Source organism: Perognathus longimembris, chromosome 17, assembly GCF_023159225.1.
Source record: "Perognathus longimembris pacificus isolate PPM17 chromosome 17, ASM2315922v1, whole genome shotgun sequence".
Classification (NCBI taxonomy): domain Eukaryota; kingdom Metazoa; phylum Chordata; class Mammalia; order Rodentia; family Heteromyidae; genus Perognathus; species Perognathus longimembris.
In genome coordinates this window covers 7,145,755-7,157,994 of record NC_063177.1, presented here as the reverse complement: position 1 = coordinate 7,157,994, position 12,240 = coordinate 7,145,755, and positions in this window count along the sequence as shown.

The window sequence follows — 12,240 nt, the reverse complement described above, 5'->3', positions numbered from 1 at the left end:
CAGGGCACCTGGCGCCGCGGACAGGAGAGAAGACAACTAATTGCAAGGCCAGGCCGTGAAGGACACAGAAATGCCCACTCCTTCCTTCTTACATCATGAAGGGCCGGAGTACCAGGGCCCAGCCGTCGGTCCTCAGGGAAAGGGAGGAGCCTGAGACCCAGGCTGGGAAAAAGACAAGCAAGAGACTTAACAGCGTGATGGAGGCAACGAAATAATGACATGGAAAGTAAGAGATGACCTGGATGTGGACTAGTTAAATCTGAGTTTGAAGATGAAGTGGGAGAAAGCTCAGAGTAAAGGAGGGATGAACTCTTTTTGTGAAAAGATTAAGAAAACATCAGGCGGCCAGGCGCTGGTGGCTCACAGCTGTAATCCTAGCTACTCAGGAGGCCGAGAACAAGGATCACGACTTAAAAAAAAAAGTCAGCTTGGACAAAATAATCTGTGAAACTCTTAACTCCAATTAAACAATAAAAAGCTGAGAGTGGTAAAGTGCTTGCCTAGCATACATGAAGCTCTGGGTTTAGAAAGCTAGAAGTGGTGCTGTGGCTCAAGTGGTAGAGCACTAACTAGCCTTGAGCACAGATAGATGCTCAGGGTAAGAGCCCAGCCCCAGTACGAGCCCCAGGACCAGCAAAAAAAAAAAAAAAAAAAAAAAAGCTGAGAGTGGAGCTCTGGCTCAAATAATAAAGCAGTAGCCATAAGCAAAAAAAAATTAAAAAAAGCTCAGCTGGTAATATGGCCTACTTGCAAGAGTGCTTGCCTCATGTACATGAAGCCCTGGGTTCAATTCCCCAGCACCACATATATAGAAAATGGCCAGAAGTGGCTCTGTGGCACAAGTGGTAGAGTGCTAGCCTTGAGCAAAAAGAAGCCAGAGACAGTGCTCAGGCCCTGAGTTCAAGCCCCAGGAGTGGCAAAAAAAAAAAAAAAGCTCAGGGACAGCACAGCCAGGCCCTGAGTTCAAGCTCTAGGACTGGCACCAAGAAGAAAGGAAGAAGGAAAGAAAGAAAGAGAGAGTGCCAGGTGAGTAGAGAGATGAGAACTGCTGGGAAAGTACCCCTGGCAGGTGCACACTACCTATACATGGAACAAGTACATACTCTGTCCCCATAGAAAAGAACTAGCAGACCTCACTGAGAGTTTGTGTCTCTGATATTCCAATTACTTAATATTTTTGTTTTGTTTTATTTATTTAGCCAGTCCTGGCTTGAACTCAAAGCTTGGGCACTGTCCTTGAGCTCTTTTTGCTCAAGGCTAGCACTCTACCGCTTAAGCCACAGCACCACTTCTAGCATTTTCTGTTTATGTGGACTGAGGAATCAAACCTAGGGCTTCATGCATGCTAGGCAAGCACTCTACCACTAGGCCACATTCCCAGGCCCAATATTTTTATTTTTTCTCTTAATTTTTAAAAATAATTTATATCAGGGCTGGGGATATGGCCTAGTGGCAAGAGTGCCTGCCACATATACATGAGGCCCTGGGTTCGATTCCCCAGCACCACATATACAGAAAATGGCCAGAAGTGGCGCTGTGGCTCAAGTGGCAGAGTGCTAGCCTTGAGCAAAAAAAAGAAGCCAGGGACAGTGCTCAGGCCCTGAGTCCAAGCCCCAGGACTGGCCAAAAAAAAAAAAAAAAAACACCAAAAAACAAAAAATAAATAAATAAATTATATCTTTTTTTTTATAGTGTGTGCCTGTCCTACAGCTTGATTGAACTCAGGGCCTAGGCGCCGACCTGAGTTTTTTGCTCAAAGCTAGCATTCTACTACTTGAGCCACAGCTCCACTTTGGGTTTTATTTGTTTTGTTTGTTTGTTTTGGTTCTTAACTGGAGATAAGAGACTCATAGACTTTCCTTCCCAGGCTGGCTTTGAGCCATGATCCTCAGACCTCAGCCTCCTGAGTAGCTAGGATTACAGGTGTAAGCCGACCAGTTCTTGGCTATTTGGTTATTTTAAAGAATAAATTAGTGTGTATGTGTGTATGCATAGGCATGTGTGTTCACACTCACTGGTAGGGTGCATCCCAGGGCCTCACCCATATAAGTCCTACTGAGCTACACTCCCAAATTGTCAAAAATTTCAAATTGTCTAAAAAAATTTTAATGCTGTAGATAATAAGAGTTCTGGGGGCTGGGGATATGGCCTAGAGGAAAGAGTGCTTGCATTGTATACATGAAGCTCTGGGTTCAATTCCCCAGCACCACATATATAGAAAGCAGCCAGAAGTGGAGCTGTGGCTCAAGTGGCAGAGTGCTAGCCTTGAGCAAAAAGAAGCCAAGGACAGTGCCTCAGGCTCTGCGTTCAAGCCCCAGGACTGGCAAAAAAAAAAAAAAAAAGAGTTCTGGTGAAAAGGCTTCCCCCTTTCTCCTTTCCTTTGTGTGTATGTGTACACACCCACAATAGCCCTGGGACTTAAATTCAGGGCCTGGGTGCTGTCCCTAAGCTTTGGTGCTCAGGGATAACATTCTACCAATTGAGCCACAGCTCCACTTCTGGCCTTTTGAGATCAGAGTCTGAAGGACAGTGCTGCCCAGGCTGTCTTCAAACCAGGATCCTCAGGTCTCTGCCTCCTGAGTAGCTAGAACTGAACAATCTGATCACTCTTTTACAACTACCCCTGCCCACTTGAATATTTATTGTGCCTCTATACCTGTTCACTGTTATTAAAGATAAAAAATCTACCTGCCTTAACATTGTATTATAGGGGCTGGGGATATGGCGTAGTGGCAAGAGTGCTTACCTCATATACATGAAGCCCTGGGTTCAATTCCCCAGCACCACATATATAGAAAATGGCCAGAAGTGGCGCTGTGACTCAAGTGGCAGAGTGCTAGCCTTGAGCAAAAAGAAGCCAGGGACAGTGCTCAGGCCCTGAGTCCAAGCCCCAGGACTGGCCAAAAAACAAAAAACAACAACAAAAAAAAAAACCATTGCATTATATATCCCTATCAATGCTCAACTTCCTGTAAAGCTATCCTCAATTGCTTTTCTCATCAACTCAAATCTAGTTTCCTCTCTCTAATCTAGTTTCTTCCCTCTTTCTCCTATAGTGGTACTAGGATTTGATCTGAGGACTTCGAGCTCTTGCTAAACTTTTTCACCCATGACTAGTGCTCTACTATTTGAATCATGCCGCCAGTCTGGCATTTTGCTGGTGAATTGGAGATAGAGTCTCTCAAACTTTTCTGCCACAGATCTTAGCCTCAAGAGTAGCTGAGCTTACAGGTGTGAACCACTAGTGTTTACTGGGCTGTTACCACTTGAGCCATGCCCTAAAGGCCTTTTATTTTCTAGATCTTTTTGGCCTGTCTGGCCTCAAAGTCTGGATGTTCAGATGTTCCTGCCTTCACTTTCCAAGTGCTAAGATTGCATATGTGTACTATTGTGAGTGGTTCTGCAGTCCCTTCTCTCTCTCTCTCTCTCTCTTTTTTTTTTTTTTTTTTGCTAGCCTTGGGCCCTGAACTCAGGGCCTGAGCACTGTCCCTGGCTTCTTTTTTGCTCAAGGCTAGCACTCTACTACTTGAACCACAACGCCACTTGCGGCTTTTTCTATATATGTGGTGCTGAGGAATAGAACCCGGGGCTTCATGTATACAAGGCGAGCACTCTACCACTAGGCCATATTCCCAGCCCCGATGACTAATTTCTGATGGTTCTGAAACCTGTGTCTCCAGCCTGAGTCTCTCCCATTTTCTTTCTTTCTTTCTTTCGTTCGTTCGTTCTTCCTTCTTTCATCCTTTCTTTTTCTTTCTTTCTTCCTTTATTAACTTTAAGTTACTTTAGTTTTTGTTTATATAGTACCAAGAAATCAAACCTAGGGACCCATGCATGTTAGGCAAGCCCTTAACCACTAAGCCACACTCCCAGCTGTCTCCTCCCATTTTCTTAAATACTTTTTTTTTTTGCCAGTCCTGGGCTTTGGACTCAGGGCCTGAGCACTGTCCCTGGCTTCCTTTTTGCTCAAGGCTAGCACTCTGCCACTTGAGCCACAGCGCCACTTCTGGCCATTTTCTGTATATGTGGTGCTGGGGAATTGAACCTAGAACCTCCTGTATGCGAGGACTCTTGCCACTAGGCCATATCCCCAGCCCCTCTCCTCCCATTTTCTAACAGATGCTGAGTTCAGTACATTCAAGCCAAATACTTTCAGATATTTTATTTTATTTTATTTTATTTTATTTTTTGGCCAGTCCTGGGCTTGGACTCAGGGCCTAAGCACTGTCCCTGCCTGGCTTCTTTTTGCTCAAGGCTAGCACTCTGCCACTTGAGTCACAGCGCCACTTCTGGCCATTTTCTGTATATGTGGTGCTGGGGAATTGAACCCAGGGCCTCATGTATATGAGGCAGGCACTCTTGCCACTAGGCCATATCCCCAGCCCACTTTCAGATATTTTAATCTTGACAAAGCCAGGCGTAAATCATTTTCCCCACCCTCCTCACTAAGTTAGATCATCATTACTTGCCCACCAACAGTCACCTTTAGTACCCATTACTCACATGTAGAAGTCTCCCCTGGAGGCCCAGGTTTCATATAGCACAAGTGAAGATTTGTGGTATCAAACTGAGATGATCTATGAAAGGTTTGTGTGTCTATGCCAATGCCAGTTTGTGGTAAAAGGTGTGTGTGTGTGTGTGTGTGTGTGTGTGTGTGTGTGTGTGCCATTTCTGTGGTTTGAATTGGTGGTGATGCTGTCCCTTAAGCTTTTTTGTTGTTATTATTCAAAGCAAGTGCTTTACCACTTGAGCCACAGGCCTACTTCTGACTTTTTTTGCTGCTTAATTGGAGATAGCAGTCTGGGCTGGTTTCAAATCTTTTTTTTTTTTTTTTTGGCCAGTCCTGGGCCTTGGACTCCGGGCCTGAGCACTGTCCCTGGCTTCTTCCCGCTCAAGGCTAGCACTCTGCCACTTGAGCCACAGCGCCGCTTCTGGCCGTTTTCTGTATATGTGGTGCTGGGGAATCGAACCTAGGGCCTCGTGTATCCGAGACAGGCACTCTTGCCACTAGGCTATATCCCCAGCCCGTGGTTTCAAATCTTGATCCTCAAGTCTCAGCCTCCTGAGTTGCTAGGACTAGAAGTGAGCCACCATAGGCACCCAGTGTCTCTCTTCTCTTCTAATAGCTGTTCTCTTATTACTCAACTGCTAAATTGTTCCATAGCTACAGCCTTCTTTTCTCATCTCCCATTACAGCTGCTCCCTCACCTCTGCCCTCCTATTTGCCAGCTCTGCTAGCAACTCTGCCAAATGCTTGACCTTTTCTCCACCCTCTACCTCCTGCTCCCATCTGTTGTACCTGATTTTGTTACTTACCACCCCATTCTTGGAAATTCTTATCATTGTTTTCTTTCTTTCTTAGTAGTAACAGTAAGAACCACTCTTCACTAAACATTCTTTGGGTGCCATGCAGAAATCTAAGTGCTGTAGATACAGTAAATAATTTGGTCCCAATAACTATCTTGGGAAATAGATACTTAAAAGTAAACGAAATCATCTTCCATCTTTTTTTTTTTTTGCTAGTCCTGGGGCTTGAACTCAGGGCCAGAGCACTGACTTCTTTTTGCTCAAGGCTAGCACTCTACCACTTGAGCCACAGTGCCACTTCTGGCCTTTTCTATATATGTGGTGCTGAGGAATCAAACCCAGGGCTTCAAGCATCCCAGGCAAGTGCTCTACCACTAGGCCATATTCCTAGCCCACCCACCCCCCCCCCTTTTTTTAAGACGAGTTTCAGGAGGACTTTAAACTGAGAATTCCTCCTGTCTTAGCTTCCCAAGTGCTGGGATTACAAATGTGTTCAACTGCCAGGCACCAGTGGCTTGAGTTCAAACCCTACAACCGACAAAAAAAAGTTTTCAACCATGCTTATCCACCCCCACAAAAAAATCCCCATTTCATAGAGAAGGAAACAGCTAGCCTAAACTCATTCAGCTGGGGATAAGCACAGCTGCGATTTGAATAGAGATCGGTATAATTTTCCAGCCTTCCTTTTACTACGCTGAAAACCATTTTTCATCATAACAATCTTTTGGCTTATTTCATCAATAATTTCTTGGCTTCATATCCCTTCTAGATCTTTCCATATGCCAGGTATTTGCTTCCAACATACTTTTTTGGGGGGTGGGGGTGCTTATCCTGGGGCTTGAACTCAGAGCTTAGGTGCTGCACCTGAACTTCTTTTGCTCAAGGCTAGTGCTCTACCACTTGAGCTAGAACCTCATGTATACGAGGCAAACACTCTTGCCACTAGGCCATATCCCCAGCCCCATGCCCTCTCCTTCTTAATACATTTCAGCTCCCTGGTATTCATTGTTGTTAAACACCAACCTACATTTTTTTCAATTTCAATTTTAATTTTAATTGTGTGTGTGATTGTGCATGTGTGCATATAAGCGTGCATACCAGTACTGAGGCTTGAACACAGGACCTGGGAGCTGTCCCTTAGGTTTTTTTGCCCAAGGCTATGCTCCACCACTTGAGCCATAGCTCCACTTTGGGCTTTTTCTGGTTAATTAGAGATAGGAGTCTCGCAGACTTTCCTGCTAGGAGCTGTCTTTGAAACTTAATACTCCAATCTTAGCCTGCTTAATCGTAGCCTTAGCTAGGATTAGAAGCATAAGCCACCATTACCAGGTTCAACCTGGTTTTATTTTGCTAGTCCTGAGGCTTGAACTCAGGGCCTGGGTACTGTCTCTGAGCTTCTTTTTCTCAAGGCTAGCACTGTACCACTTGATCCACAGCACCACTTCTGGCTTTTTCTGTTTATGTGGTGCTGAGGAATCAAATCCAGGGCTTCGTGCATGCTAGGCAAGCACTATACCACTAAACCACATTCACCCTCCTACCTACATCTTAATTTCAGGCTTCTGGTATCAAGATCTAGGAGTAAGTTTTTATTCTATTAAGTATCAAGTTTGTGGGCTGGGGATATGGCCTAGTGGCGAGAGAGCTTGCCTCGTATACATGAGGCCGTGGGTTCGATTCCCCAGCACCACATATACAGAAAACGGCCAGAAGTGGCGCTGTGGCTCAAGGGGCAGAGTGCTAGCCTTGAGCAAAAAGGAAGCCAGGGACAGTGCTCAGGCCCTGAGTCCAAGGCCCAGGACTGGCCAAAAAAAAAAAAACAAAAACAAACCAAAAAAAAAGTATCAAGTTTGTGGTATTGTGTTAGGGACACCATAGGAAACCACTACATATCCAAAATACAGGTGACTGTCCACTGTGCCTCCCGCCCTGACATCAGCCTGACCTTTGGGCCACACCATCTAATTGCCAGATGTAAATCTCCAGGGTCCCCGCCTTGGTTAAGGGCATCACATTTGGATGAGAGACTTGAAAATCTACCTTGACTCCAGCCCCTTCTTGTACATCTAGATCTCACAGTCCCTAGGTACTGTCACTACTGTGTTGTCAACTCCCATCCACACCACACCTACCTGGTTCTCAAATGCATTACTGCAGAAGCCGCTGTCTAATTTCCAATCGTGTCCCCAAAAGGTCCCCCAGGTCTATGTTCTATGAAGTACCTTTTGAGCAAAGTAACCCCAGCTGCTTCATTCTGCCTGCCCACCTGCCTTCCTCCCTGCCCTCCTTTTGAACTGGGGCTTGAACTCAGGGCCTGGGCACTGTCCCTGAGCCTCTCTGTGCTCAAGACTTGCACTCTACCACTTGAGTCACAGCACCACTTCTGGCTTTTTAAATTTATTTGGTACTGAGGAATCAAATCCAGGGCTTTATGCATGATAGACAAGCACTCTACCATGAAGCCACATTCCCAGCCTTGTTTGTATTTTTCATTCAAGAGAAGCACTCAGTTACCCACTAGAGCTATACATCCACTGTAGCTTTTCACTGGTTAATTGGAGATAAAAATCGCATGGACTTTTCTGCCTGGCTACCTTACATCTCAGCCTCCCGAATAGCTAGGATTATAGGCATAAGCCAGTAGGCTTATGCTTTATATTTATAATTGTGTTTCTAAGCACTTGGTATTCTCATGTTTGTTTGTTTGTTTTTGAGGTACCAGGGTTATAAACCCAGGGCCTTGCTAAGCAGATATTCTACTGCTAGAGTGAGACACCCAACCCTTACATTAATTTTTTGTTTGTTTAGAATCTCTAACCTTAGGCCCTTGTTTGTTGCTCACTACTATACTCTCAGCACTAAAAACACACTGGTACCTTACAAGTCATCAGTGAATGAATTAAGGCAGTCAGAAAGAGCTTTGTAAATCATAACTCCACCCTCCCCATATTACTTTAAAACCTTAAATATATGTATTCCCTGTGACCTGGCAATTAATCTTCTGAATATGTGACCCAAATAGAATTTATTTGTTTATTTGTTTTGTTTTTGTTGCCAGTCCTGGGGGCGTGGACTCAGGGCCTGAGCACTCTCCCTGGCTTCTTTTTGCTCAAGGCTAGCACTCTACCTCTTGAGCCACAGCGCCACTTCTGGCTTTTTCTATTTATGTGGTGCTGAGGAACTGAACCCAGGGCTTCACGTATACGAGGTGAGCACCACTAGGCCATATTCCCAGCCCCCAAATAGAATTTTTATGTTTGCCAGTATTCGGGCTTGAACTCAGGGCCTGGGTGCTGTCCTTGAGCTTTTTGCTCAAGGCTAGTGCTCTACCACTTAAGCCTCAGCTGCACATCTGGATTTTTTTAGTGGTTAGTTGGAGTTAAGAGTCGCAACAACTTCCTTGCCTGGGCTGGCTGCAAACATGGCTCCTCAGATCTCAGCCTCATTGTTTTTTGTTGTTGTTTTGATTTTTGCCAGTCCTGAGGCTTGAACTTGGCCTGGGCACTATCCTTAAGCCTCAGTATGCTCAAGGTTAGTGCTCTACCACTTGAGAGCCACAGCTCCACTTCCTGCTTTTTCTGAGTAGATTATTAGAGATAGGAGTGTTATGGGCTTTTGTGCCCAGGCTGGCTTCAAACCGTGATCCACAAATCTCAGCCTCCTGAGTAGCTAGGATTAGAGGCGTGATCCACCAGCACCCAGCAATCTTAGCTTCTGGAGTAGCCAGGATTATAGGCATGGACCACTGGTACCCAGCATCAAACAGATTTTGTTGAAGCAATTCCTTTGTTTAAGTTTGAGAAAGGGCATTTCTAACATCTTCCTGACAGCTATTTTACCTCAGTGACATTCATTGGTTTGCTGTTTGTTTGTTTTGTTTTTCTTGCCAGTCCTGGGGCTTGAACTCAGGGCCTAAGAACTGTCCCTGGCTTCTTTTTGCTCAAGGCTAGCACTCTACCACTTGAGCCACAGCGCTACTTCTGGCATTTTCTGTATATGTGGTGCTGAGGTGTGGGGCAAGCCCGCCGGGATGCCTTGCATTAAGAAGCAATTAGTTGGCCCCCTCTGTTTTCCCAGCCCTGCGGCCACGTGGCTGTCAAGCGGAACCTGGAAAGGCGGTTCTAGCTGGACCCGCCTCCCAGCCTTGAGACCACGTGTGCCCAAGATGGCGCCTGGAGGTGAACCCGGAGGCATTCCTGTGGGCTGTGACTTAGAATTAGGCCACCTCTTAGGATTGGTCCCTTGGCCCTCCGCCCTTGACGGACAGCTCGGGTGTCCCTTCACAGCCCCTACGTAGGTGCACATGCCCCTCCCTATCCGCCGCTCTCTGACCCCTTTAAGAGTGGCGCCCTCCTCCCAATAAAGTGAGACTTAGCACTGACTGGCTCCCGGACTGTCTGTTTGTCCTCCGGTAAAAGGGGGGCTGTGTGGGCAATCCATCTGCCCTTTCCTCTTCTTGGCTCGCTCGGTTGGGGGCCTGTTTTCCCATCTCTCCCGGCTAAAACCCCCCAGACACTGAGGAATTGAACCTAGGGCTTAATGCATGCTTAAACCTAAGTAGGCTATGATGTTGACATTATTGCTACAGAATGAATACTTTGTAAGTCAGTTTGTTGTTGCTAAGACAGAATACCTAATATAAACAACTTAAAGAAGGAAAGAACCAACTGGTACCAATTGTAATCCTGTCTCATTGGGGCAGAAAAGACTGAGTCTTTTTTTTTTTTCTAGTCCTAGGTCTTGGACTCAGGGTCTGAGCACTGTCCCTGGCTTCTTTTTGCTCAAGGCTAACATTCTACCACTTGCACCACAGCACCATTTCTGGCTTTTTCTATATATATTTCTGGCATTTTCTGTATATGTGGTGCTGAGGAATTGAACCCAAGCCTTCATATATGCAAGGTAAGCACTTTACCACTAGGCCATATACCCAGCCCCAAGACTGAGACTCTTATTTCCAATTAATAAGCACAGCAAGAAATGGAGCTGTGGCCCAAGTAATAGAGTGCCAGCCTTAAGCAAAAACGCTAGGGAAAGTGCCTAGGCCCTGAGTGCATGCCTCAGTACTAGCACAAAAAAAAAAAAGTAAAATAAAAATTATTAAGAGTAATAGGGCACAGACTTAAACCAGGTGTCAGTGGCTCAAGGCTGTAATCCTAGCTACTCAAGAGGAGACTGGGATCTGAGGATCATAGTTCAAATCCAACATGAACAGAATAATCTGTGAGACTCTTGTCTCCAATTGACCAAGGAAAAGCTAGAAGTGGAGGAGTGGCTCAAGTGGTAGAGTGCCAGCCTTGAGCAAAAGAGCTAAAGGAAAGTGTAAGGCCCCACGTTCAAGCCCCAGTACTAGCACAAAGAAAAAACAAACAGATCTAGGATTGGGTGAGACCTTTTATAGCAAGTGTGAATCTCCCTGGGTCCATAGACTGGAGCCTGAGTTCTAGCAAAGCAAAGTGACTAGACCAAGGTTCTGCAATGGAGAGAGGCCTGGGAGGAGGAAAGTGTGAGTGAAGTTCAGGTGGCCTGTCAGAGAGCAGCTGGAATAGGTAGGTTGGAGAAGAATTCAGGTAAGACTTGAGTTTAAGTGGAAACTGATCGTGAGTTGAGTGGTCCCTGAATGTTTTTCTTTTTCTTTTTTTCTTTTTTTTTTTTTTTGCCAGTCCTGGGGCTTGAACTCAGGGCCTGAGCACTGAGTCCCTAGGTTCTTTTTGCTCAAGGCTAGCACTCTACCTCTTGAGCCATGGGTCCACTTCTGACTTTTTATATATATGTGGTGCTGAGGAATTGAACCCAGGGCTTCATAGATGTGAGGCAAGCACTTTACCACTAGGCCATATTCCCAGCCCCCCTTGAATGTTTTTCTAAAGCTCTTTATTCTGTTTTGGTTGATTTGAACCATCCCAAAGGGCTGAAACCATTAGTGGGGATTCAGGCTCCCCCGGCAAGCAATAGGGTTCTCAATGTGAGGGCTAGGAATGTGGCTTAGTGGTAGTGTGCTTGTTTAGCATGCATGAAGCCTTGGGTGAGCAAAAAAGCCAAGAAATGACTCAAAGCCTTGAGTCTAAGTCCTAGCACACACACACACACACACACACACACACACACACACACACACATACACACACACACACACATACCTAAAATAAAATTGAAAAGCCTTATCATTCCTGGATGGCTGATGCCTAGGGACTGGCCCGAGTATGCAGACCAAGATTATGTATTTATTATCTCCCTATCTGTACCTTCTAACTATGAACAAGGTAAAGGCTTTTTTTTCTTTTTTCAGTCCTGGGGCTTGAACTCAAGGCCTGGGCTCTGTCCCTGAGTTTCTTTTGCTCAAGGATAGCACTCTACCACTTGAACCACAGCACCACATCTACCCTTTTCTGTTTATGTGGCACTGAGGAATTGAACCCAGGCCTTCATGCATGCTAGGCACTCTATCACTAAGCTACATTCCCAGCCCCAGGATGGGCTTTCTTAACTCACTATTACTCCTAAGATCCAATGAATATTAGCTGAATGAATGAGTGAATGCCATCAAAGCTTTTGGGATAGTCCCAGAAGCTTGTGCAGAGAGCAGGGTCTGTGACCACACCCATGAAAAAGATTGCCTTCCTTCCAATCCCCAAGAGTCATTTGACATGTCTGACTTTTACAAAACCCCTTGAACAAGAAAAGTCCCTACCCAGGCCATCTAGTAAGGATAAATTCTTTTTTTTCTTTTTCTTTTTTGTCACTCCTGGGGCGTTGTCCTAGAGCTCTTTTACTCAAGGCTAATGCTCTACCACTTGAGCCTGTGCACTATTTCTGGTGGTGAGTAGGCCTTTTCTGCCCGGGCTCAAACGTCAATCCTCAGATCTTAGCTTCTTGAGTAGCTAGGATTACTGGCATGAGCTACCAGTGGTCAGCAATGATAAATTCTTACTG